We start from the raw sequence: 26,924 nt of genomic DNA, 5'->3' as shown, positions 1-26,924 counted from the left end.
CATTCTGAGACCTTAAAAGTTTTGGGTTTTGGCTTGACCAGGACCCATCTTACCCATCTACAATCTGTATTTATTGCATGTACTTATATTTATTCTCTGCCAACTCTTCATTTGAGATAGGACTAATATTTTTGCCTGGAAATCTGTTCCATGCATTCATGATTATAAAGTGAAGATCCTCCTGTGCACACAGGATTTTAAAGCTTCTGCTGAAGAGTTTATTTAAGTATTTTGCTCTCAGGTTTAATATACAAGTTTTTTTGTTGTTCAACAATTTTCAATGAAGAAATTACTTCTGGTTTTATTTCCATTAATAGTAAAATGTTGCATCTAAACCACTCAGCATTCTTTCTGCAAGATCTAGTTTCTTACAAGAGAATAACTTCTCCATTACTGTTGTGATACCAGCCATCATCTCCCCACAACTATCCTTTGAAACTGATTTTTTCCAGATAATTACACTCACATTTCAAGACAAAACTTTAAACTGTTTATTGAGCATGGAAAAAATAACACAACAGGAACAGGATATATAGAGCACACTTGCTACATATTTGTATTACTTACATCACAGTGGAGCCGATCTTCTTTGCCTTCAGTTCTTTTGGACTAAGTTGCTCCCATAATATCTTAGCTGACCATCATCTTGCTTTGGGAAGTTGTTCAGTAAGACAGTTGAAATGAGGATAATATCTGTTTCTTTAAACTATCAGTGTCTAGAGACTCAGTGTGGTTATCTGAACATTTAAAGGTTCTAATTCAGGCAAAAATGTAGCTGATACTTTCACTTGAGCTCCTCAGATGTTCCAGATCTCCAGCAACAAATTGACAGAAATGTCATCACTTGTTGGGACACCTTTTGCCAATGTGGCCTTAGAGCTGGTGACCGTGTCGTAATTACAGACAGGAGGGAGGAGAATTGCCTTTTGTCTTGCCTTCTGGTCAGCTCAGTAATTGCAGTGCCACTGCATTTTGCCAGTAGTATGGCTGGAGAATCATTTAAATAATCATAAATTTAATCAATATTACATGACTAAAAATCTTCTTTAAAATTATTTTTTCTAGAGTTAAAAGCAACAACGATATTTTCCATCATTCCAAATATTTTACTGAGACACCCATATGTGCAACTTATATGTTGTGGCAAACTTAAAATGAAGGCATTTTAAGTAAACGATTTGGATGAAAATATAGGTGGACTGATTAATAAATTTGCCACCGAGTCAAAAAATGGGGAGAGAAGTTGGTAACAAAGGTTGTCTAAAGTACAGAGGGACATAGATTAGCCAGAAAATTGGGTGGAATGATGGCAGATGGAATATAATCCAGGCAAATGTAAAGTAATGTGTCTTGGGACATTAAATATTGGCAGTGCACATACTGTAAATGGGAGGGATATTAGGAGTGTTATACTACAGGGAGACTTTTGGGATGCAGGTCACAGTTCAATAAAAATGGCAACAGGTGTGCATAGAGTAGTGAAGAAGGCATTTGACATAAATCAAAGTATTGTGTACAAGAATTGGCGCAAGATGTTGCAGATGTACAAAACATTAGTTAGGCTAGATTTAGATTACTGTGTGCATTTCTGGACACCACAGTACAGGAAGGATGTGGTAACATTGAGAAGAATTCTTTGGCAGGTAAATGTGTGGCTGAGAAGCTGGTGCAGGGGGCAGGGCTTCAGGTTCTTGAATCATTGGTATCTCTTCAGGGAAAGGTATGGTGGGTTGCACCTGAACCTGAGGGTGACCAATATTCTCGTGGGCAGGTTTGTTAGAACTGTTGAGGAGGGTTTAAGCTAATTTGGCAGAGGGGTGGGAACCAGAGAGAAAGGACTCAGGATAGGACAAATGGTAAAAAAGTAAAGATAACGTGCAGTCAGATTGTCAGGAAGGGCAGGCAAGTTATGGGACTTAGTTGCAGCCAACAGGCTGAGTATCAAATCATTAGTGATGAGGAATCAGAAAGGATAGCAAATATGGTCTCAAGGTATTGTATCTTAATGTGCGTAGTATAAGAAATAAGGTGGATGATCTTGTTGCATCATTACAGATTGCCAGGTATGACGTTGTGGCCATCACTGAATCGTGGCTGAAGGATGGCTGTAGTTGGGAGCTGAATGTCCAAGGTTACACATGATAACAGAGGGATAGGAAGGTCGACAGAGGGGTTAGTGTGGCTCTACTGGTAAAGAATGACATCAGATCAGTAGAACGATGTGACTTAGGATCAGAAGATGTTGAATCCTTGTGGGTTGAGTTAAGAAACTGCAAGGGTAAAAGGACGCTGATGGCAGTTATATACAGGCCTCCCAACAGTGGCTGGGAGATGGAGCACAGGTTCCAACAGGAAATAGAAAAGGCGAGTCAAAAGGGCAATGTTATGGTAGTCATAGGAGATTTTTAACACGCGGGTCGATTGGGAAAATCAAGTTGGTAATGGACCTCAAGAGAGTAAGTTCATTGAATGCCTAAAGGATGGCTTTTTAGAACAGTTTGTTTTTGAGCCTCCTAGGAGATCAGCTATACAGCCCCCCCTACCCCTTTAACAAAGTTAGAGCGCTCTTATGAAACCTTTCTCAAGCCAAAATGGCGTAAAGCGAAGAACCATTAATTTATATGGGAAAAATTTTCTTGAAAGTGTAAATCCTCTTTGTAATGCGAAAACAGGCTACTAATGTTTGCCTTTTGTAAAAGTGAAGCAGCGTAAAGCGAACATTTGTAAAGCGGGGGACACCTGTACTGGATTGGGTGTTATGTAATGAACCGGAGGTGATTAGGGAGTTTATGGTAAAGGAACCCTTAGGAACCAGTGATCACAATATGACTGAGTTCAACTAGAAATCTGATAGGGAGAAAGTAAAGTCTGATGTGGCAGTATTTCAGTGGGGTAAGGCAAATTACAATGGTATGAGAGAGGAGTTGGCCAAAGTAAACTGGAAGGAGCTGCTGGCTGGGTTGTCAGCAGAGCAGCAATGAGGAAAAATGAGGAAGCTGCAGGACATATGTACTCCAAAAATGAAGAAATACTCAAATGGTAAAATAGTACAACCGTGGCAGACAATGGAAGTTAAAGCCATTTTAAAAGCAAAAGAAAGGGCTACAACAAAGCAAAAATTCGTGGAAAGATAGAGGATGGGGAAGTTTTTGAAAACCTACAGAGAGCAACTAAAAAAATCATTAGAAGGGGAAAGATGAATTATGAAAGTAAGCTAACAAATAATATCAAAGTGGATAGTAAAAGTTTAGTCAAGTATTTTAAAAATAAAAGAGAAATGAGAGAGAATATAGGACTGCTAGAAAATGAGGCAAGAGAAATAATAACGGGGGACAAGGAGATGGCTGATGAACTAAATGAGTAATTTGCATCAGTTTTCAATGTGGAGGATCAGAGATTGATAGGTTCTTGATTGGGCATGGCATCAAAAGTTACACTAGAGAAGGCTGGGAACTGGGGTTGAGGAGGAGAAAGAATTAGGATCAGCCATGATTGAATGGCGGAGCAGACTCGATGGGCCAGATGGCCTAATTCTGCTCCTTATGGTCTATTCAGAAGATATTCACCAGTATGTTGCCTGGAATTAAGGGCTTTACTTACGTGGTGAACTACATATACCTGTCTGGACACACTCTCCCGCTGACTTCTTCTGTGGCTCCTCCCACGGACCCCGGTATAAAGGCGATTGGAGACACCGCCCTGGCCTCAGTCTCCAGGATGTAGTGTGGTGGTCAATTGCTGCTTGTTCTTTCTTCCAGCCAATAAAAGCCTATATCTCGCCTCACGTCTCAGAGTGTTATTGATGGTGTATCAACTTACAAGGAGAGAATGTATAAGTTGGGTTCATTCTCACTAGAACATATGAGACTGAGTAACAAACTTTGAGGCTTAGATGATTACAAGGGGCATTGCAAAGTTAATGAGAGTCTTTTATTCATGCTGCAGGAGCCTAAAACTAAAGGGCATAGGTTAAAGGAGTGAAAATTAAAGATCTGAGAGGCAAGTTTATCCATACATAGTGTGATAGTTATATAGAAAGTGCTGCAAAAGATATGTCAGAGGTAGATATAACTTCAATGTTTAAATATTATGTAGGTGGGTACTTGGATAGAAAAGGAGTACAGAGATAAAGGCCTAATGTGGACATGTGGGATCCATATGGTTAGCATAGTTGAGTAGAGCTGAAGGTCCTATTCTTGTGCAGTTTAGCTATAATACCTTATAACCATATAACAATTACAGCACGGAAACATGCTATCGCTGCCCTTCTAGTCCATGCTGACTCTGACATTCACCTAGTCCTACCGACCCGCACTCAGCCCATAACCCTCCATTCCTTTCCTGTCCATATACCTATCCAATTTTACTGTAAATGACAATACCGAACCTACCTCTACCACTTCTACTGGAAGCTCATTCCACACAGCTACCACTCTCTGAGTAAAGAAATTCCCCCTCATGTTACCCTTAAACTTTTGCCCCTTAACTCTCAACTCATGTCGTCTTGTTTGAATCTCCCCTACTCTCAATGGAAAAAGCCTATCCATGTCAACTCGATCTATCCCCCTCATTATTTTAAATACCTCGATCAAGTCTCCCCCAACCTTCTACGCTCCAAAGAATAAAGACCTAACTTGTTCAGCCTTTCCCTGTAACTTAGGTGCTGAAACCCAGGTAACATTCAAGTAAATCTCCTCTGTACTCTCTCTATTTTGTTGATACCTTTCCTATAATTCCGTGACCAGAAATGTACACAATAATGGCAAATGTACAAATGTAATAGATGTACAAATTATGGCAATGAAATGTGTTCTTGAAAAAGGAAGAAATGAGCTCTCCCTTGGAAAAATATTAATTTAATCCACTTTGTAGTAATAACTGATTTTAACATATGTTTAGATGGTAAGTAGAATGTGAGAATAATAATAATAATAATAATTTGGTACAACAGAGAAAAATGCCATTTGGCCAAACAAATAAGCTGTCTTTGAAAGTGCTAACCCCATTGTTCTTCTCTCAGTGATCTGACAAGATTTTCCCTCTCATGTGAGAAGTCACTGAAACATCTCATTTGAGACTGGTATAATCTGTTGTGACACGAGCCTTGTTTTAAGGGCTTGACTCGGAATAAAGTAGGAATCTGCTTTTTTTGTGTCTTTTTCTTCAGGGGAATAACAATATCGTTCATCTCACCAGCAATTCTCACTGGACATAGGGTTGACAAACATGATTTTTTGGCTATATTTACAGTGAAACTCTCTTGATCCAGAAATTAAACAAAACAGTTGCAGTAGCAGTTAGTACTACAGTGATATCCTACAACTCTATAGTAAGCAACACACACAAAATGCTGGTGGAACACAGCAGGCCAGGCAGCATCTATAAGGAGAAGCACTGTCGACGTTTCGGGCCGAGACCCTTCGTCAGGATTAACCTAAAGGAAAGAAAGTAAGAGATTTGAAAGTATTTATAAGGAGAAGCACTGTTGACTTTGTGTGTGTTGTTTGAATTTCCAGCATCTGCAGATTTCCTCGTGTTAACCCTATAGTAAACGTTTCTAGCTATGGGATGGAAAAGAAGACAAAATATATATTGATTTTCCGCCCCGACCTGAAAGGTAATGATCACATTAATTTATATATCTTGATTAACAGAATTTGTAAATTTATAAGTAATCCTGGGGAAGTGAAAATGAAAATTCAGGATGGTCTATAAAGAGGAATTAAAATAGAAAGAAAAGTCCATGAGAAACAGATGCTGCATCCTAGAACAAAGTGTGCTTGAACATGAACATTATTATGGATTAGCCACTGCAGCTTTCTATTTTATATTGCAATTTTGATCCCAACCCAACATGTTTAGATTTGAAACTGGGTTCACAGCAGTATACCAAACTTTCAAGCCTGTATAGAAAAGAATTAAAATATAAAGAAAAATCCATGAGAAACAGATGCTGCATCCTAGAACAAAATGTGCTTGAACAGCATGAACATTATCATGGGTTAGCCACTGCATCTTTCTATTTTAAATTGCATTTTTAAATCCCAGCCCAGGATGTTAAGATTTGAAACTGGGTTCACAGCAGTATACCAATCTTTCAAGCCTGTATAGAAAACACCCAGCAAATATTTGTACACTCTCTGCTCCTTCTAAGCAAATTGACTAATTCCAGGTGCCGCCTATGGTACTGAATTTCCAGATTTCCCCACTACTCCTGTTCCAGCCGACTCCCCAAATGTCTGACAGAGTATCAAGATGATCACTGTACTAAAATTCTGCAACAGGAAGGTTAGGAATTAATTTCTTTTCAATCTCTGTGCAGAAATACAGGTAATCAGGATGTAATGCTATTAAACACTATTACTGTTCTTAAGAAACTCAGACATTTATCGTATCAAAGAAGTAATATTTTCTTATCACATTTCCACAATCTTTTATCACCACCTATTGATCTGTATCTAAATATACATCAGCTGAGTGCAATTGCATGTTCTAAAAACTTTAAGTCCTGGAAATTGTTCCGTACTGGTGTATTGGCACTAATTGGGAACTCAGAGTCATCACTAATTTTGGAACTTTGGTTTCGTTTATGGGGACTTTGCAAACTGCAATCCTCTGTTGAGCATTTCCAGTTATATTAGCGGTAATAATGATTAAAAATTTCACTGCACACAAAATGCTGGAGAAACTCGGATGGTCAGGCAGCATCCATGGAAAAGAATAAACAGGCGATGTCTCGGGCTGAGACCCTCATCAGTACTGGAATGGAAGCAGGAAACTGCCAGAGTAAGAAGGACCTGAATAGTAATGACCACGTTCATGTAGACATCTTGATTAACAGACTTGCGAAGTAGTAAATTTTTAAATGATGCTGGGGAAGCAGAAATGAAAATTCAGGATGGACTATAATGCAAGAATTTTAAAAAATGCGCAAGAAACAGATGCTGTGTCTTAGAACTGCCTGAAACGTCGACTGTTTATTCATTACCTGACCTACTGAGTTTGTCCATCACTTGTGTGTGCGTGTTGCTCCGGATTTGCAGCATCTGCAAAATCTCTTGTGTTTAAAAATTGTTCCTCTTCTTTACCTTTCATTTATATTCTCATATTTCCTTATGATGCAGTAGAAAGCTACTCAGCTCATTGAGTCTCTGCCATACCACAGAGCATACCCATCAGTCTCATAGCTCACTTATTTCCCTGTAGCCTATTCTCTTTCACATATCCAACAACACTCTCTAATTCTCCTGCCATCCACTAGACTTGGGACAAGTCATTGTTGCCTATTAATGTCCTAGCACCGCTTTAGGACACTGGAAGAAACTGCAGCACATCTGAAATCCATGCACTAACAAAGAACATGTCAAAACTCCAGGCATACAGCACCCAACATCACTATCTGATATGCATTCTGGAGCTGTACAACATTAATAACAGAAGCATTAGTGTATCACTCACTTTCTGACCTGTAGTTTTAGAATACTGTTCTTTGCTTGGGCATTGCTTTTGTTTTTAAATTTGCCATTATTGCTTCTCTCATAAACTCAGTTTTTCCATTCTTTCCTTGGGAATTATATCTTCATATTTTCATATTGTACCTTCCCATGATTTCTGCTTTTCTCCATTCAGATCTCCAACCTGCTATGTTACTAAGAGTCAGGTTGGAGGTCAATAATGATTAATGTATTTCTTAACCTTCTCAACCTGTGGGTTGCTTATGACACCGTTCGCTATATCAACAGCCTTTCAGATTGTTTTTTTCAGTTAGGCGTCACTGCATTCAGCTGGCTGAATTCTGTACAGACAATGGTTCCTTTACCTTCTCCTATATTAATATTTCAAATGTCTCCCAAGGATCATTCCTTCTCTCCCTCCTATCCCTCATTCTATAATATATTCTTTCCTAACCTCGAACGTGTTGGATTGTTTGAATGATGTCTAGTATTGGATTATCAGGAATATCCTGCAAATAAATATTAGACATACTGAAGCCATTGTCTTCAGTCCTCACCGCTGACTCAACCTTTCCTCCCTGGCAACTCTCTGAGGCTAATTTATTTGGTTCACATGTGATAGATGAACCCAGATGAGTGGGCGGTGATGGATATGGACATCGACTAAGCAGAAGGGATTAGTTCAGTTAGGCATTTATTACTCATTTAATTAGTTTGGCACAACATTAAGGACCAAAGATCTTGTTCTTCTGTTGTGCTGTTCTATGTTCTATTCCCTTATGATGGTTGTTGCAGTAATACCTTACTTTTCAGGGTCCTTAATCACTTGTAGGTCAAACTAGTGAAGACTGGTAGATTTCCTTCCCTTGAAGGATGTCCATGAACCAAAGAGGTTTTCATGCGATTCCAATAGTTTGGAGTCATCATAACTAAGATTTTTTTTTTAAATTTTAGTTCCAGATTAGTAACTGTATTTAAATGTCATGTCTGTCTTGGTGGGATTTAAACTGGGGTCTCTATATTGTTAGTCCAGTTCTCTTGGCTTTTATCTGTATGGGTGATGGTTAGCACTTTTGAAAAGAAAATAATTATTTCTCAGGAGATCCCACATGGTTTGAGATTCACACTTTCTTTGGGTCTCAATTACTTACATTAAATTTTGCTGCTTTAAGACATGTTTTATATTCCAGTATAAAGTAATGGACTTTTCAGGAAATTTAGGCTATAGATTGTCATGAACAAACTGCACACCAATGGGAGAAATTTCCATTAAATTCCCCACAGGGAATTCCTCCCTAAAGTGCTTCTATATCATAAAGCAGAAAACAAGAGGAAATGTGATAGTTTTAAAAACCCTCTGATAATTCTTATAAAATTATCTGAACTGCAATTAATATTATAATCACTATTCCAAAGCTTGATTGTGAATTTTACCTTCTTGAGTAAAAGTAAAACCATTATGTAAGTTGCTTTAGATATCTTAGAATAAAAATTAGGAAGTTTTTTTTAATTTTCAATGCCAACGTGACATTCATTTACATAAAATGTTAACAACGTTAAACTAGTGGCTGATTTATTCAATAGTCAGGCTTTGACATTGTGCCTTCCTATTGTTTATCCACTTGAAATGCTTAAAAACATTTTAAAATCATCTGTCACTGTGTAATGAGTATATTTAACCCAGACAGACTGACTAAATTTTGTCTCATACTAAATGAGGCATTTATTTGACAAAGTAAACTTGCATGTCACAGGCGTAATAAACTTCAACATTGTTTACTGAACAATTGTGTGCATGTTCCACCACAACACAAATAACCATGGCCAAAAGCCACAAATCACAAAGGTTATCGAATATGGAAACCTGGGCAGCAGTGATTACAGTTAGTACGGGAAAGCTGTATCCTTCATAAAGGGGAAGGTTAATGGTCCACTCTCTATTCAGATGCAGTTATGGGAAATGGTAATTCGTTTCCTGCATCACTAAGTCTAGATAGTAGTTTTGTGGTGGAAGAATATTGGCAAATCTTCTGCTTCCTAGCACTGAACACAAGTGGTCATCGTTCAAAGTTTCCAAATGCTTCATTCTTACATTGTTACATGTTCATTTTACACAACTTTTTCTGTTTGCATAAATCATTTTATTTCAATGCCATTAAGATTTTTGCAAGTCTCATTAAGGGATTAATGATTGGTTGGCATCCTTTTTAGAAATGCCGCCATGACTCATTAAGATGCAAAGGCATCAACTCAGATTTTCAACTCAGTAGCTTTTTTGTTTGCGAGTAGGTAGCTGAATTAATCTTGAATTACGTTGTGACTTCTTAGCAATCTGGGATTTTGAATTGCAAACTTCCAGGGGGAAAAAAAGCACTGGAAATGAATTACTTTCATTTTTTGGAATTTACAGTAAATGCTCATGTTAGCAATAACATTGGGCCAAGGGGTCACCAAAATATCATGGGTGGGATATTCTTAAGATGACTTATGTGTTTCAAGATACATTAAAACTCATCTGTGCATTTTGTACAAACTGTTACTTGACAGGCACCATCTGCATTGAAAATGGTTCAGTCTGAGATGGGGGTTTAGTTCAAGAGAGTTGGGAAGCTGGAGGTGTGAATTCACAGAACAGAGAGATGTGAGTGGGGGAATATGAGGAGGGAGTGTTAACAATGCATGGATCTCCTAAGACCTTCTTCACCCCCATTGTCTCATATGGTTCCAAGCCCCATGATCAGCTGCAGCCATCGGCCCACAAATGGAGGGATCCACGAGTTCCACTAATTACTTCAATAAAGTCTCAACTTGTGCCATGGGATACTGTTAATAAAAAATTGTGTGAATGAGAATAAGAGGGGATTGATATTCCAAATAGCAATGCTTTCCCAGTGGAAATACCTTAAATTTTCACTGCTCTTAGTATGGTGCAGTCCTCGAGGGATAACAAGGGAGGCCAGAATTTGCAACCCACTGATCTACTTTATGATGTTTCCCAAATGATGATGTCATTATAAGTACAAAATACAACAGAGAAATAACTCTGATCTAAGGGCAAAATGCCCCGTTATTGACTAGTTCCATTTTCCCAAAGGGTGGGACTTTAATGAATAATGTGTGAAATGCTATAAATTATGCCTACAACTGCATGTTGTGTGTGGTTTACACATAAAAAGCAGGCACAAATGGACTTTCTGTAATCCAATTTCTGGGTAGAAGTGTCTGTACAGTGATGTCAGGCACTCAGTAGTGATATAAATCAGAATGCATGTTTAAACTTACTGCAGCTTGTGTATATGACTACAAAAACTTAGGGACCTTCAGCAAAATTAAAGACACGTCAATGATTCCTTATGTGGACAGACAGTATTTACACAACTGTTCAATTCCCAGCTCCAATGGATGACACATGATAATGGAGCATATATCTCAATTTTCAGAATCAGAATCAGATTTATTATCACTGACATATTGTACGTCACAAATTTTTTTGAATTCCAATTTCTCCACATTTTTGTATGTGGATAGGGGGAGATTTGGGCCTTCAGAATCGGTCCCATGTAAGGTTATTAAGTAAAATTATAGCACTGGGATTGAGGGTTAATATACTAGGCTATATTGAGGATGCATTAACAGACTGGAAACAGATAAGGAATAAACAGGTTATTTTCAGGTTGGGAGACAGCAACCACTGGAGTGCCACAGGGATCAGTATTGGGGCCTGAGTTGTTCACAATCTATCTCAATGGATGAGGGGAAAGCATATACTTTATCTAAGTTTGCTATTGGGTGGTAAAGAAGTTGGGAGGAAGATGCAAAGAGGCTACAGGGGAATATAAATAGGCCAAGCCACTGGGTGAAGATAGAATGCATCTGAAAAAAAAAGTCACCCACTTTGATCAAGTAAATGACTGTTTATAAACAGTGAAGATTGAAAGGGATTAGCTTTCCTTGTACACTGAATCACTGAAAGTTAAATGCAGACACAGCAAGCAATTAGACGGATTAATGAAAGTTGTCCTTTTATTTCAAAAAGATTAGGATATTAGAATGCAGATGTCTTGCAACATGAAACGGAGTCTAGTTGAGGCAACAGCAAGAACACTCCATCTGCACCTGGTCTTAGCCAAAGGAAGGTTATGTTTGCAGGAGGAAGGGGAATGATGGTTCACTTTGGTGCTGATCTTAAAGAAAGCTTCTTACAAGGATCTAATAATCTGTTGTGCAAACAATGCTTTTAACAGAATGTTAAATGTAATGTGGGTCCCACGGTTAGCGCGATGCTATTTCTGCTCAGAACGTCAGGGTTTGGAGTTCAATCCAGGTATCATATCTAAACAGTCTGTACGACCTCCCTGTGGAATGCGCGTCTTTTCTCCTGGTCCTCTGGTTTCCCCACACAGTCCAAAAATGCACCAGGAGGTTAATTGGTCATTGTAAATTGTCTCGTGATTAGCTTTGGGGTCATTGATGGTAACTGCACGGTGCGGTGCGAAGGGCTGGAAGGGCCAATTCTGCGCTGTATCTCTAAATAAATAAACAAAACCATTTGCACTCAATGCCGATGAAATGCAGCAGCAGCACCAGGTCTGCTGCGTTCCACCAGCATTTTGTGTGTTTTCCTTCAATTTCCAGCATCTGCAGATTGTTTGCATTTACTCTCAATGGTCACCAAAATTAAATCTCTAGCATCCAGTAGCTGTGAGGTAAATAATTAGTCATATTAAGGTATTCTTCTGGTATACAAGGAAGTAATGAGCTTAAATTTTATTTTACTGTTTAAAATATACACAGGGTAGGGGTCTATGGCATAAAACTGGTTGGGAACACCCAGACTAGATTATACAAATGAATAAGGTAAAAGTCAAGATATCCCTACTGTATAGAAATGTTCACTTGAAACTCAAATCTATATACATAGAATTACTGTTTCCTGAGCAAAATAGCTTGCCAAATGGCAATTATGCTCTCAAATGCTATTTGAATACTCACTTGCCTCTTGTGTAGCAAAATGTAAGATTTCCAAGATATTTTACAATGGGGCTTGTTCATAAATCCACATCAGTTTGTGATTCTCCTGTGATTCTACTGGGGAAAACTGCAAACAGTACAGACTGTAGGGGAAGGCTGAATCACTAACAATAACCTTAGGATTTCCTTGATAAATGACACATCAGTAAAGATTCCAAATTCACCAAGTATTAATGGCAACTGCTGATAGTTTTGCCTTCATCAGCATTCTGGGAGCTATTTTATTTTGTCTTTCGCTTTTTATATTTTTAAGCTAAGCGAAACGAAGCCTTAAAGTGCGCTTGCAATTTATATTTGAAAACTTGCAGTAATGTGGGGTGACCTTGGTGTCTTTGGCTGTATATAGCTGGTTGATGTTACAAATTCCACCACTATCAAGTACCAAACTTCAAAGTATAATTTTGTGCACATGTTGACTTCCTCTCTGAACTTAGACTTTTGGAATGTTGAACATGATGCAGCACAACTGACAGTTTCATTTATTTTGATATCTCATTGAAAGACACGAAAAGAAAAATAAAATCATAACTAAGGACCATTCCGTCAACGTCTTTGTGTGTAAATTGGCTTATTAACTTAATTTTCATGGCCTTTTCTAAATATACTTTTAGAACTTGCTGAAAATTAAACTTTTTTCTCAAAATTAAATTAATCTTCAGATTACAGTGGAGTGAAATGCAACCAATAAAACCCATTCTCCAGAATTCTGGATTAAATCAAGTTGGATGTTATGATTAGCTACCTACAACTGAAGGACTTTACCTACCAAGAAATCTAATATAAAAGTGTTATGAATACGTTTTATAATTTTACATGCTTTCAGCCACTTTAGTAAGGAACACACTTTAGTGTGCAGTATAGCTGGTCTATACTCACAGAGCATAATAAATGCACAGTATTCAGAAAAGAGGACATGAGAGACTCCAATCAGTAAATTGAAATTTATTAGTGATTTTTATGCACACATTCATTATAAATCCAGTTAAATCATCTTATATAGGGCTAGCAATCATTTCCAAGAAAAAAGCAAATTTGGCAAGCTACGAGGGGTGATCGACAAGTTCATGGCCTAAGGTAGAAGGAGATGAGTTATACAGCTCTCGTTACATGCACATGCAGTTCAACTCTTTGAGTGATTATGCAGAAAGTTTAAAGTTAATAACTCATCAGGGGTGATTGACAAGTTTGTGGCCTAAGGTAGAAGGAGATGAGTTATTAACTTCATAATCACTCAAAGAGTTGACCTGCATGTGCATGTAATGAGAGCTGTATAACTCATCTCCTTCTACCTTAGCCATAAACTTATCAATCACCCCTCGTATTTACATTTCTGTATCTGACATTCCCCTGGCATTCGATGCACACTTAAAAATGACACTAATTGTGTATCACAACTTTCTCCCTATAATAGTATAGACTATTGGAACCTCCAGCCATCATTGAATACTCCCAGTACAACATTATGCTATTTTGTTGCATTTGTGTCTATTTAAAGCTGCACACTGATTGAGCAGGTTTGAAACTCAACACTTTCCAAAGTCCACAGCATGCAGTCAATCTAACCAACGGTGCTTTTTGTTTTAATAATTTGGCTGCTAAGACATTTGTTCAATGAGGGCCTCAGTGACAGCATCATCGGCACCAGTCCATTGCTAGAGGCAACACCATGGTAGGGAGTAGCCAATGAAGGTGGTTGGGACACCAGGGCAGAAACAAACATTTGCACATCAGCAAAAATGGTTACTTGTGGAGACTAGAGAAGCTACTTGCTGAAATGTTATGAGAAGCAATATACGCTCGTATTTCCAAGGCTGACATTATGACGTGACATACTTTAGGAAGACCGTTGTTCACACTTTTGTATCTGGACAGCTCTCTTCTTGGAAGTCAAGGTGATTTTGACCCTCAACTTTTGCCACAGGCTAATCCCTAGCAGCTGCAGCAGGTCTCCATCAAATATCCTAACTTTCAGCTCTCAGCGGTACTTGGGAGGTCACCCATGGACTTTATTCACAGAGTGATGAGAATGAATACTTTGATTCAGTGATGAGGAGGTGCTATTTTTCCCTCTGGGATACTGCTGGCTTTGCATAAGTGCAGACAGTCATTCACTCCACTCCACTCATGTGACCATAAAATCTCCATTAATAACCAAAATATTTTATGGACCAGAATGGTTTTCAATCCCTGTATGCGCAGCTGGCTGTGAATCAATTATCTTATGGCAAATTTTATGTGTCTGGGAAGCATATATAGAAACATAGAAAGCCTACAGCGCAATACAGGCCCTTCGGCCCACAAAGCTGTGCCGAACATGTCCCTACCTCAGAAATTACTAAGCTTACCTATAGCCCTTTATTTTTCTAAGCTCAATGTACCTATCTAAAAGTGTCTTAAAAGACCCTATCATATCCACCTCCACCGCTGTTGCCCACAGCCCATTCCACGCACTCACCACTCTCTGAGAAAAAAAACTTATCCCTTACCTCTCTTCTGCACCTTCTCCCCAGCATCTTCAACCTGTGTTCTCTTGTGGCAACCATTTCAGCCTTGGGAGAAAGCCTCTGACTATATATAAGATCCCTCTGATCCTTCACACTGCCAAGAATCTTACCATTAATACTATAGTCTGCCGTCATATTTGACCTCCCAAAATGAACCACTTCATACTTATCTGGATTGAATTCCATCTGCCACTTCTCAGCCCAGTTTTGAATCCTGTCAATGTCCCTCTGTAACCTCTGACAGCCCTGCACACTATCCACAACACCTCCAACCTTTGTGTCATCAGCAAACTTACTAAACCATCCCTCCACTTCCTCATTCAGGTCATTTATAAAAATCACGAGGAGTAAGGGTCCCAGAACAGATTCCTGTGGCACTCCACTGGTGACTGACCTCCATGCAGAATATGACCCATCTATAACCACTCTTTGCCTTCTGTGGGCACGCTAGTTCTGGATCCACAAAGCAATGTCCCCTTCGATCCCATGCCTCCTTACTTTCTCAATAAGTCTTGCATGGGGTAGCTTATCAAATGCCTTGATGAAATCCATATACACTACATCTACTGCTCTTCCTTCATCAATGTGTTTAGTCACATCCTTAAAAAATTTAAATCAGGCTCGTAAGGCACGACCTGCCCTTGACAAAGCCATGTTGATTATTTCTAATCATATTATGCATCTCCAAGTGTTCATAAATCCAGCCTCTCAGGATCTTCTCCATCAAGTTACCAACTACTGAGGTAAGACTCACTGGTCTATAATTCCCTAGGCTATCTCTACTCCCTTTCTTGAATAAAGGAACAATATCTGCAACCCTGAAATCCTCCGGAACCTCTCCCGTCCCCATTGATGATGCAAAGATCATTGCCAGAGGCTCAGCAATCTCCTCCCTCACCTCCCACAGTAGCCTGGGGTACACCTCATCCAGTCCCGGCGACTTATCCAATTTGATGCTTTCCAAAAGTTCCAGCACATCCTATTGTTGTAGCTTCAGGTAGCGCTTTACAAAATGTGAAATCCACTCCCTCATCTTTGTGTTCTGTCTCTCCACATCTCTGCCGATCTCTGTTGAATTTTCAACCTCTTCTTGGCTGTTCTCTCTTGCCTCTCGAATTCTTCTTCCTCAGTTTCTTCCTGTACTCCGCTGATCTCACATCCACAGACCTCCTTCACTTAAATACTGGCCTTTCTCCTACAAATTCAGGTCTTCTGCTCAACAGCACACTTCCCTCTCCCATCAGCATCATCGGGGCATCACCTGACTCACAACCTGGGCACTCTTCATCGTTCTGCACTTGTTCTTTGCCACTAAGTGCTTGATCCTCACTTTCACATCTCACTTTGTCTTCTGTGACAATTACATTGTCTTTATTTTCATTTTCCACTTTCTTCTCTGCAACCATTCTTTCTTTGTGGCTTCCATTGATCATGTTCTTATCCCAGTTATCCTCATTTTCACCCACTTGGGTCATTGCTGGGCTGGCCACCTCTGGAAGAAAATTCCGAAGAGCTGGCTCAGGATCTGTCTTTCAATCTGGCTGTTCCTGAGGACTAATCCCATGCTGCTTTACTTCGTTCCTTTCGTCCATATTATCAGCTCCAATATTCTGGCTACATGATACATTCATTGTCAGTAAACCTGAACCAATGGACATTTTCTGCACTGAGCCTGATTCTGGGAGACCAAGAATGATCCTTGGGGTCTTTCAATTCATACTTCTAACCCAGTCACAGCAAAACAGCATTAATACCAGAATCATTTCTGGAAGCCTCATTCGCCTTTTGGAAATATGAGTCTGGAGCCTATACTTGTCTGGGGGTACCTGCAGCACATACCCAGAAGGTATGTAGACTACGTTGCACTATGCTGCACACTGCATTATCCTGCAACTGAAACAGTGGCTGGTAGCAGAGGAAGAGCAGTAGGGAAACCTAGATCCTGAGGACCAAGGTCAGAAGGCTGCAGACAGCATGAACTAAGCAAACATTAGGATGAGGAAGGCTTTCAGCAGGATGACCCAGCAGAAAACCAGTAGCCTCACCTCCCAGGAGGGCATGGGGTAGAAGGATCCGACCAACTGGGTAGAAAGGGTTCAACAGTATGGAGTTGGATAATCTATTTTCTCTTGTGGATGATCCAGAAACAAAAGCAGGTTTTCAAATTAGAGCTCTGGCATCCTGAAGTTAATTAGGAGTCTGTTCCGCACACAGAGAGTTGTACAAATCTGGAATTCTCTTTTATAACTGCCCACCCTCCACCACCTAAGATGTAGAATAAATTAAAACTTCAAGCAGAAACAGATTTTTTGAAAGGTAAGTGCATATCAGAGGGTTTAGATCAAAGGTGGGTAAATTGAGTTGAGCTAGTTTTGTCCTAAGTGATGGAACAGGCTTAAAAAACTTAATTGGTCTAAGAAAAATGGAGAAGAGGAGAAAGGGAAAGGGAGAGCTGAGACAATTTATATACTTAAACAGCAGTAGCAACTTCTGTTTAAATAGCTCTTTTAATATATCCAAATATTTTTTTGAACATTATCACATTAAAATTGAAGCCACATTTTCCTGAAGGGGGCAAGTGGAATGTTGGCATTCATTTCAAGAAGATTAGAATTTAAAAACAAGGATGTAATGCTGAGGCTTTATAAGGCATTAGCCAGACTGCACTTGGAGTATTGTGAGAAATTTTGGGCCCCTTACCTAAGAAAGGATATGCAGGCATTGGAGGGGGTCTAGAGGTGGTTCACAAGAATGTTAATGTATGAGAAGTACTTCATGTACTCACTGGAGTTTAGAAGAAGGGGGGGGGGAATCTCTTTGAAACCTATCTAATATCGAAAGGCCTAGATAGAATCGACATGGAGAGCATGCTTCCTACAGGGGAGAAGTCTGAGGACCAGAGGGCACAATCTCAGAATAGAAATACATCCCTTTAGAACAGACATAAGGAGGAATTAATTTCTTTAGCCAGAGGGTGGTGAATCCATGTAATTCATTGCTGCAGACAGCTTTGGAGGCCAAGTCAGTGGGTATATTTAAAGCGAAGGTTGATAATTTCTTGATTAGTAAAGGTGTCAAAGGTTATGTGGGGAAGGCAGGAGAATGGAGAATCTTTCAACTGTGATTGAAGGATAGAGCAGACTTGATGGGCCTAATGACCTAATTCTGTTCCTACTGTATGTCTTATGGAGATATCTAAAAATGTGGTCTAAAGAATAGGTTTTAAGAATGAACGATGGGTGGGATGTTATAAGGAGGGAATTCCAGAGCTTAGAACCCTAGTGGTGATTAATGCTCAAAGTGGTGAACTTTGATATGTGAACAATCAGGAGGTTAGACTTACAGAAGTGCTAGGGGAGAGTGGCTATGGGAAGGAGCAAAATCACTGGGTAAGGCTTTTAAAACTGAGGTGTTGCTTTACAGGAAGCAAATGAAGATCAACAAGAAGTACCGGGGAGATTGGTGAACTTGACAGTGTCGTTTTGGATATTGGCAGACATTTTTGCATGAACTTAGATTCACAGATAATAGACAAAGGGAGACTGGTTGGGAGTGCATAGAGTGCAAACGTAACATGAATGCCCTGGTACTATCAGCTGAGGCAGAGGCTGTGTTGTGTCTGAAACAAAGATGAGAATGGGCTGTTTTGTTGACTGATTGATTGATTGATTTATTTAGAGATACAGCATGGAATAGGCCCTTCCAGCCCACTGGCACACCACCCAGCAACCCACCCATTTTAACCCCAGCCTAATCACAGGACATTTCACAGTGCCCAATTAACCTACTATCTAGTATGTCTTTGGAATGTGGGAGGAAACAGGAGCATCCTGAGGAAACTCAGCCACACATTGGAAGGAATGTAAAAATGTGGTTACAAAAGATGCTGGAATTGACTCCGAACTTCTGTGCCCCAAGCTGTAACAGTGTTGTGCTAACTGCTACGCCAATTGTAACATATGATTATCCATCTGTAATATTAGCTCAGCTTTTCTTTCTTTCTGCAGCAAGAAATAAAAAGAAAGACACAATAACATCATTCATGGAGTATGGAGGAAATTACTCAGCATTTCTAAGTTGTTCTTTAGGTATCCATATCGTCATTAACGCTGTTGTGTAATAAAGTAGAGAACAAAAGAAGTAGGCTCCAAGAGCATATCGCATTCTAGAAAATGATAGTGCCCAGGACATATAACCATCTTCAGCCAAATACATTAAATGGATAATTCATATTAGCTTCCTTCCAAGGTCTCATCCATCACAAAAACCACTCTTTTCCAGAATTGTTTCACTCCATCCAATATTAAGAAATGAACAAATGCATTGTGAACAGCAAAAGCTAGGAACAAGAAACCATTTTTCCTGGTGCTTAAAACTGCTTCAGAACTAGTCAGGCTATCCCTGTATAGTTACAACATTGGAAAATGCCCAACAGAGCTTGTGGAAAGTTGCTCAAGTACATTTTGTGTGCAAAAAGCCGGGCAAATTCAGGCTGTCATTTATCACCTGATTAGTCTAAAGGTTGTCCACTGGCTGGAGTCACACCCTACAGAAAGAAAGTGATTGTGGTTGCCAAACATCTCGGAACATTGCAGTATCCAAGTCTCAAACAACAGCTTCATCAATGACCTTCTTTCTATCATAAGTGAGAATGGTGGCTGTCCTTATTCCAAAGCTACTTAGACCTTTTCCCTCAATTTCTTTTCTTCTTGTACAGTATTTTGTTTCCTGTATTGATATGCACTAAGATGTTTCATAACTTATACTGCCAATTTTTCACTGTTCTCATTTTCATGTAATCCTTCTCTGACTCTACCCTTTCCTTTCTGGGTTCTGTTTTGTTCTCAAGGGTAGGACCAAATCTATTTCAAGCCCACAGACACTCACCCTGCTTCCTGTGAAGTCTCTTATCTCACTTCCTCTGTTTCTGTTCCTGTTGTATTTTTTCACTTTTCCGTGAAACTGTAGGAGATGTAATATCGACTCCATTCCAACCATACACAAGCTCAATAATCTTTTGTATGAAACAATATACACTTGCAAACCTTTCATTCTAATGTGGTATCTACGATATGATCTTCTCAACTCTGGACATACCAAATACAGACTGATGACTATTTTGTGGAGTACCTCTATTTTTCCACAGATACAGCCTTAAACCTCCTATTACCTGTCATTTTAATTCTCCATTACACTCTAGTCTGATCTTTCAGTCAGTGGCTTTCTGATTGTTCTAATAATGCTCAATATCTTGTAGTTGGATATGCAGTGTCAAATTCAACTGTTTTTTGTAACTAAATGTCTTCGTTCATATTGGAACTGCATTATTACGATTATCCATCTGTAATATTAGCTCAGCTTTTCTTTCTTTCTGCAGACACTGTCTGATCTGCTGGGCATTCCAGAATTGTCTTTTTAGTTTCACTTCTCTGCAATAGTTCTGTACCAGCTCTTACATGTCCCTTGTTTGCTTCCTCTCTCTCTGAAACTGTCCTCATTAATCTAGTGGCCTGATCTCATGGCAGCCCTGTCTGTTTCTACCATTTTCATCTGCAAAGATAAATTATTATCATTCCAGACTTTCTATCTTGATGCAACTCAATTGGCAAGATCTCCTACACATCCCCATAATTTTGACTTGATCACACCCTTTTACTCTAACTTGCATGTCTTATTTCTAATTGTGGTCACCTTCTTGAGTTTAAGTGCAGGGAAAGTGGTCTAGTTTGCATTGGATCTAAAAGCAAAAAGACATGAAAAAGAAAAATATTAAGCTGTGCTTTCAAAGAAGTTTCCTACTACCTGAAGATAAACTTATTGATCAGGCACAATTAGAAAATAGAAATGGGTAGAATGGGCAGCACGGCGACGCAGTTAGTGGAGTTGCTGTGTCACAGTGCTAGAGACCCTGAACTCACATACTGTGCGGAGTCTGTACGTTCTTCCTTTGATCACATAGGTTTCCTCCAGGTGCTCTGGTTTCTGCCCATATCCTATCCATGGGTTGATTGGAATACTGCGCAGACACAGTAGATCTGTGCCTGTGCAAATCTGGTGAAGAGCTTTAAAAACTCAGTCTCCAAAAAAGCTAAGCTATTGCTTAGCGGAGCAGCTATCGTGGGAGTGGTCTGAGTCAGAGTGGCAAGGCTTTGGCTCAATAGGGCTTCAGCAAGAACAGAAGGAGGCAAGGTAAGTAGGTAAGTTTATTTCTTATTTCTTATTTCAGTGTTATGTACTCGGTGTTAGATATGGGATTTCCAAGAAACTACCAGCCTCCCTGATGGCCACATCTATAGCTGAACCTTGATGACCTTTGGCTTGTTTGGGAAAGTGAAGAGTTGATAGACAAGAGCTAAAGAGAAGTAGTCACCCCAAGGCAACAGGAGACAGATAAATGGGTGACTGTCAGGAGAGGGAAGGGAGAATATCAGATAGTGGAAAGTACCCCTGTGGCTGTTCCACTCAACAATAAGTACTCCAGTTTGAGCACTGTTTAGGGGGTGGGGGGAGCGACCTACCTGGGGGAAGCAACAGTGGCCATGGCTCTGGCACTGAGTCTGGCCCTGTGGCTCAGAAGGGGTATGGAACTGAAGAGGATGGCAGCAGTAGTAGGGGACGCCTTCAGGGGGATAGATAGGCATTTCTGTGGAAGTGAAAAAGAAACACGGATGGTATTTTGCCTCCCAGCTGCTAGGCATTTGATAAGGTGCCACACATGAGGCTGCTTAACAAGATAAAATTCTATGGTGTTACAGAAAAAGTGCTGGCATTGATAGGGGAATGGCTGACAGGCCAAGTGGAAATAAAAGCTGCCTTTTCTGGTTGGCTGCCACTGACTAGTGTGTTCCTCAGAGGTCAATATTGGGACCGCAATTTTCACATTGTTTGTCGATAATCTGGATAACGGAATTGATGGCTCTCCAGCAAAGTTTGAGGATGCTCCAAAGATAGGTAGAGGAGTCAATAATGCAGAGGCAGTAATGCGATTGGAGCAGGACTTAGACAAATCAGAAGAATGGGCAAAAAACTGTCAGATGGAATACGGTGTTGGGAAATGTATGATAATTCATTTTGGTAAAGGAACAATAGTGCGGCTATTATCTAAATGGGAGAAAGGTTCAAACATCAGAGGTACAGAGGGATTTAGGAGTCCTCATGCAAGACTCCCAGAAGGTTAATTTATAGGTTGAGTCTGAGGTAAAGAAGGCAATGGCAAAGTTGGCATTTATTTCAAGGGGAATAGAAAATAAAATCAAGGAGATAATGCTGAAGTTTTATAAGACTCTTGTCAGGCTGCACTTGGAGTATTATCAACAGACTTGGGCCCGAAAAGGTGCGTTGTCATTAAGGTAGAGCTTAGGACGATGGTGCCTAATGGTGACTCCTTTGTTTGCATCTTTGGAAACAGCTCTATTTCTATCTCTAATATCTCTTTTTTCCCTTTTCAGGGATCTTTTGAAGACCCTGATCTGGAGTTACACGCTTTTCTTTGCGGAAATGGGACCTGCTCTCAGGGCCTCATGACTGGCCACTTTTTGATTTGCCAAGGACACAGCCTGGAAGACTAGCGAGCCTTCAAGGTGCTGGATTTTCGTGGCTCCAGAAGTGGGTGGAGTTGAGGCCAGTGCCGTGGGAGTACACAGAAGATCAAAAGCAGCGAGCTGGCTGCTGGCTATGTGCCTGAAGACCAGAGTTCTTTGAGCACAGAGCTCGGAAAAAGTGACACAACAGACCTTTAACACCATAAATCAACAGGTTGTTTTGTTAAGTCTTCCCTCTCGCTGTGAAACGGGGACACTTCTTTTTCCCTTATCAGGGAAAGAGCAAGCCCGTGGTATGTCAAATTACCGGGTGAACGAGTAGTCTTTGGGGTAGTGCAAGTCTGGTCTTTATTGATGCTTCACTGCATGCTAGAGTGCTCGGTGGGGGGCACTGATGCTTTTTTTGCTGGTGGGGGAAGGGGGGATCATTGCTCTGCTGCTGCTTATGCATGGGGAGCTGGGGGGGGGGCTTTGGGGTTCTAACATTTAACTCTCATTCATTCTTTGGGGTACTCTTCTGTTTTCGTATATGTTTGCGAAGAAAAAGAATTTCAGGATGTAGATTGTATACATTTCACTGACATTAAGTGTACCTATTGTAACCTATTGAGAGAGTCCAAAGGAGGTTCACGAGGATGATTCTGGCAATGAAAAGGTTAACATATCAGTAGCGTTTGGCAGCTTTGGGCCTGTACTCACTGGAATTTAGAAGATTGCGGGGTATCTAATTGAAACCTACCAAATGTTGAAAGAACTAGATAGGGTGTTTCTTATGGTGAAGCTATCCAGAACTAGAGGGTACAGCCTCAAAACTGAGGGGCAACCTTTTAGAACAGAGGTAAGGAGGAATTTTTTTTACCTAAGGAGTGGTGAATCTGTGGAATGTGGTGAATCTGTGGTGGAGGCCAAATCTGTGGTTATATTAAAGGTGGAATTTGGTAGTTTCCTGCTTGATCAGGGCATCAAAGGATCTGGCAAGATCCAGGATCAGCCATGATGGAATGGTGGAGCAGACGCGATGGGCTGAATGGCCTAATTCTGCTCCTAAGTTTTATGGTCTTATGGGTTGGTAGGTTAATTAGCTACTATAAATTGACCCTTAGTTAGTTGTGGAACCTGGGGAGAGTTAATGAGAATACAGGATTAATAAAGGTTTAACTGGGCGGTTGATGGCCAGAGCAGATTTGATGAGCTTGTTGTTCTGTTTCCATGCTGTAGACTCTGAATTAATAAATACATATGCTTGGTTTAAAAATTAACATAAATATTAATACATAACTAAAACATTCCACTTAAAACTGCATTCAACTTAGGCAAACTAATTTAAGCTACAATGATCCTAGTATCCAAGAATAGAATCATATGGCACAGAAACTATATCTTTGTCCACTGAGTCTACACCAACCAGCAAGTGCCCATTGACATTATTTCTACTTTATTCTCCCCAATTCTTATTAGATCTCCTTGATTCTTCAACTCACCAACACATTTGGGGAAGGTTGCAGTGACTAATTAAATTACCAGTAAACACAAAGTTCACTGCAGATGCTGTGGTCAAATCAAGACGTACAAAAAAGCTGGATGAACTCAGCAGGTCGGGCAGCATCCGTTGAAAGAAGCAGTCAACGTTTTGGGTCGTTTCAGGTCCTAACGAAGGGTTTTGACCCGAAACGTTGACTGCTAATTTCAAGGATGCTGCCCGACCTGCTGAGTTCATCCAACTTTTTTGTACATCTTAATTAAACTACCAGCCTGCAGGTCTATAGGATGTGGGATGAAACCATAGCACCCAGGGCAATCCTACATGGTTACCAAGAGAAGGTTGAAGCACCACACAGCCAATACTGATGGTTAGGATTGAACTCTTTGCTGGAGCTGTGTGGAAGCAGGTTTACTGGCTGTAATTGCAATAAGATCTGTACTGTCACTTTTTGATGAAGGTTAGTAACCCCATTTATATTTCAAAGTTCAAAGTAAATTTATTATCAAAGTATGTCGACGTTACCATACACAACCTGAGATGCACTTCCTTGCAGGCATTTATAGGAAAAATACTATGAAATTTCTGAAAAACTATACATAGGGTCTTTTAAGAGACTCTTAGATAGGTACATAGAGCTTAGAATAACAGAAGACTATGCAGTAGGGAAATTCCAGGTAGCTTCTTGAAAGTAAGTCTTGTAGAATCAGTTCAGAGTAGTGGTGATTGAAGCTATGCACACTCATTCAAGTGAACAAAGCTTCTTCAGGTCATCCAGCTGTGCAGAGTTGTGGCCAAGTCCATCCATCCTTATTTAACTCAACAAATTACAGAAAGCCACTGGGTTCGAATGTGGGCTTGAGGACAGTGTGGGAAGCCAAATTTCACTTTCATCTACCTTTTGGTGCATTCAATACTTCCGCACTGTGTTGAAGCCTGACATGCTCTGCTCACGCTGGTGCTTCTGTGTGGAACCATTAACCAACCATCAAGGATCAAAAATTTCTAGAGCAACACACACACAAAATGCTGGAGAAACTCAGCAGGTCAAGCAGCACCTATAGAGGTGATTATTTAGGGGATATTTCAGCCGAGACCCTTCATCAGGACTGGAAAGGAAGTGGAAAGATGTCAGAATAAAAAGAATAAGTATTTTGAATTGCAGAACAGAACTTGAGACAGTTCATAAAAGATATTATAAAGTGAACAAGATATCGAAGAGAACTTTATCCAGAAAGAAAGCAGCACCATTTGGAGAGGTTGAGGTGAATTGGATAGACACAGTGAAGTAGAAGACTAATCTAAGGACAATTGCATTTGACGGAGAAAAGAGCAGATGATTATGCTAACTGTGTAGGAAAGTGTAATGCAGTATCACATGGAATAGTTGAAGTGACTAAATTGAAGGAGAAGATTGAATGCAGGACACTTGAACTTGAAAATGGAAAGCTCAGAAGAATATGGTGATTGGTGTAGGTTGAGAATGGTTAATGTGGGGTATAAACAAAAGCTTGGACATCTCCTTGCTGTGCATACGATGCAACATTGTCTCAGTGTACTGCCAACTGATAATGGGTTCTACATTAAAGTTTCCATCCCAGCAGGCTCCCTTCAAAGGAGGAACTCTCATTAGAAGGCAGGGCAAGCAGCAAATGTGAGTTCAAATTATAGCCATTTACGGGCTGGCATTGTAACAGTCACTTGGAAAGAAACACAAGTATAATGACTCCTTAGATGAGGTATGAGGGTTAGATGAAGCAATGTCAGAATATTGCTTGGCGTTATAAGAAGTAATTAAACACAATTGTAAAACAGAGTTGAGAAGCTCATTAGCTCTGAAAGTGGACCATGCTAGTTTCAAAAGCCTTGTAAGGACTAACCTTCCGCCTTGTTTCTTTTTATATGGCTTGCACTTGCCTTTTATGCAACTGGAGAGCGGTACAAAGAAATTCAGTTCAGCTTAATACAGCCGCTGGCTCTTAGCCCTACAGATGCAACGTTCTTGTACTGCAGGGGTTTGTGTAACATGCACACCATCACAACAACATAAAGTGCTTCTGTGGTGAAATGTGTAGCAGCGAAGAGACAGCCTGTGTTCAGGCTCACAGACCACGAGTTAAAAATTTTAGAGGAAGAAATATAAAAAGGAAGTAGATTCTGTTATTGACAAGTGAGACTTGGCAGGAAGTGGCACAAAACCTTGCATATAGGGCGGACTCTCCAACATGGAAAGAAATATCATGATCTTACAAGTAAATGAATTGGAGACCAATACACTCAACACTTGCTTGTGATATTTGCCATATTTTGTTTGAATACTGTCACCACTTAGCAATGAAGGCTCTCCCTCTACACTCCCAGACAGCCACACTCAGTAGCACCAACCTTCCCTACATTCAGTGACTAGCACAAGATTAATTGTGTTCCTCAGGTAAATCTACCATGCTGCTGGACACCTCAGTAACCAGACTCTTTGTAATACAGACCAAGCTGGAATAGAACAGCTAGTCATCACAGGATTGTCGAGTGGAACCCTTGGACTACTGAGCTGATGAGACTGGAGAATCTCCTCCTCATGGACAGTTTAAACGAGAACATACACTTAGTTTGAAGTTTATTTAACATCTGCCGGGTGTGAAAAAGGCATATAGAAAACAATTGCTGCTATGAGGATGGATGATAAGCTTGAAGAATCAGTATAAATGGCCATGTAGATTGAACTAAGGCCTTTACATTGCTGGGACTGCAGTAGGTCCTCAAACCACCAGTGGAAGACAGATAAGCAAATAGTGAGGAACTATTTCCAAAAGCAATAAATTAATTTCAATTACTCTTCCATTAAATTAGACAGTGACAGAGTGATGTGTAGAGGAGATGAATTCTTGAACAAAGACCGAAAATGTTAGAATTCAGC

The 26,924-nt window shown here is 40.0% G+C and overlaps 2 long non-coding RNA genes across 5 annotated transcripts in view; one reads left to right on the top strand and one right to left on the bottom strand.

The window, feature by feature from the left end:
- Nucleotides 1–22,885, top strand: part of LOC132379000 (uncharacterized) — an 85,373-nt gene extending 62,488 nt beyond the window's left edge. For all 4 annotated transcript variants that reach the window (XR_009507257.1, XR_009507260.1, XR_009507259.1 and 1 more), the window contains 2 exons: nucleotides 5,517–5,617; nucleotides 22,438–22,885. This is a non-coding gene — a long non-coding RNA (uncharacterized LOC132379000). The remainder of the gene's footprint in view (nucleotides 1–5,516; nucleotides 5,618–22,437) is intronic.
- LOC132379001 (uncharacterized) overlaps nucleotides 1–26,924 on the bottom strand; it is a 108,027-nt gene that overhangs the window by 56,946 nt on the left and 24,157 nt on the right. The gene's annotated exons all lie outside the window — the stretch shown is intronic.

This window comes from Hypanus sabinus, chromosome 21 (genome assembly GCF_030144855.1).
Source record: "Hypanus sabinus isolate sHypSab1 chromosome 21, sHypSab1.hap1, whole genome shotgun sequence".
NCBI classification, from domain to species: domain Eukaryota; kingdom Metazoa; phylum Chordata; class Chondrichthyes; order Myliobatiformes; family Dasyatidae; genus Hypanus; species Hypanus sabinus.
The sequence above is the reverse complement of the archived record's forward strand: the minus strand, read 5'-3'. Positions and strand labels throughout refer to the sequence as shown.